Below are 1,393 nucleotides of genomic sequence, written 5' to 3' on the forward strand. Positions count from 1 at the left end.
TTTATGGTTTGATTTCTTTATATGTATGGATCACTTGGGTTGTTACCAACATCTGGTGAAAATTTCATGTCATTAGCWCCTCTAGTAATATATTTACTGAGAAAAATGGTGACGTGTTCAATACTTATTTTACCCGCTGTATATGAGACAAGAGGGAGTGTGCTTTGGATTGATGCAGCCTCGTTTTGTTGTATATTTAATTATAAAATTACATTCAAATCTCTGTGGTATATAGTAACTAAGCACATTTACTTTGTTATCGTACTTAAGGATTTGTAATTTTACAAAGTAGTTTTTTTTAAATCTTAACTTTTGCTTTTATTTTGTTACACTCAAAAGAAATGGTCAGAAAAACATGATCAAAATTGGAACTCAATAGTTTCACAGAAAACCAAGTTGATTCTCTTCAAAAATKTTTATTCTTCAGACGTGTAACTCCATCTCAGTGCTCTAAGCCTCTGTCTCCCAACTCCTGTCTGTTTGGCCACGAGTCCTATCAGCAAACAAAAACAACAGCACTGTGTTCGCTTTTACTAAAGATTCTACCAAGACTAAAAAAAAAACTCCGTAGTAGGTGATAAAACCCAKACATTAATYGAACACACTATTCAAGCCCTGAGTGGTACCCTTTATGTCAGCAATGGAATCTTAAACAACCTTTGTGCTACAGAGTGGGACACATTGACAGAGACTTGCTGACTCCCTCTGTTTAAAGAAAATGCCTGCAATTGARCACAAAGTGTAAAATATAAGACMGGATTTAAAATTCAGTTAATTGGTCACTAGATTTCCTTCAGTCTTACTTATGTGCTTTTGTCCAGCAGTGTAAACATATCTGTACATTTCTGATATTCCACTGCTGATGTAAGAAGGACCACTCCCAGGGGGTGTGACCAGGGTTTAACATGGTTTGAACACGTGATTCATGATCATTTGGTTGAAACCAGGGGTCTGCAACTTTTACTGTCAAAAGAGCCATTTCTGTTCCTTGGCTCACTGATAAAATGTGTCCTGAGCCCAAAAAACGTGCTACACCTGTGATTATCAACTGGTGGCCCGCGGGCCAGTTTGAGTTTGTTGAAGGGAGGCTTTTCCYGTCAGTAGGAGTGACATTATAAGACTAAAAATATATAGTGAATTGTAAAGTTTTAAAAAAATATTACTTTTACACTTAGAACAAAAAAGACATTCATGTAAAAAAGGAAAATTGCTGTAAATAAACCAAATTTAATAAAAACTACAACTGAACTATACAAGCATTTTTTTCACATTATCGTCTAGTCTAGTCTTAAAGGTAACACTGATGGATTTGAGAGAAAGATCGAACTTTAAGGCCAGAAGTTGAATTATTAAAGTGGCTAACTAGCAAGATCTAATCAACATGTGCTTAAGC

General features: G+C 35.4%; 1 protein-coding gene across 1 annotated transcript in view; it reads right to left on the bottom strand.

Annotated features, from left to right (window-relative positions):
* srpx (sushi-repeat containing protein X-linked) overlaps positions 1 to 1,393 on the bottom strand; it is a gene marked incomplete at its 3' end in the record, with an annotated part of 21,540 nt that overhangs the window by 4,950 nt on the left and 15,197 nt on the right.

This window comes from Austrofundulus limnaeus, unplaced genomic scaffold, assembly GCF_001266775.1.
Source record: "Austrofundulus limnaeus strain Quisiro unplaced genomic scaffold, Austrofundulus_limnaeus-1.0 Scaffold171, whole genome shotgun sequence".
Classification (NCBI taxonomy): Eukaryota; Metazoa; Chordata; class Actinopteri; order Cyprinodontiformes; family Rivulidae; genus Austrofundulus; species Austrofundulus limnaeus.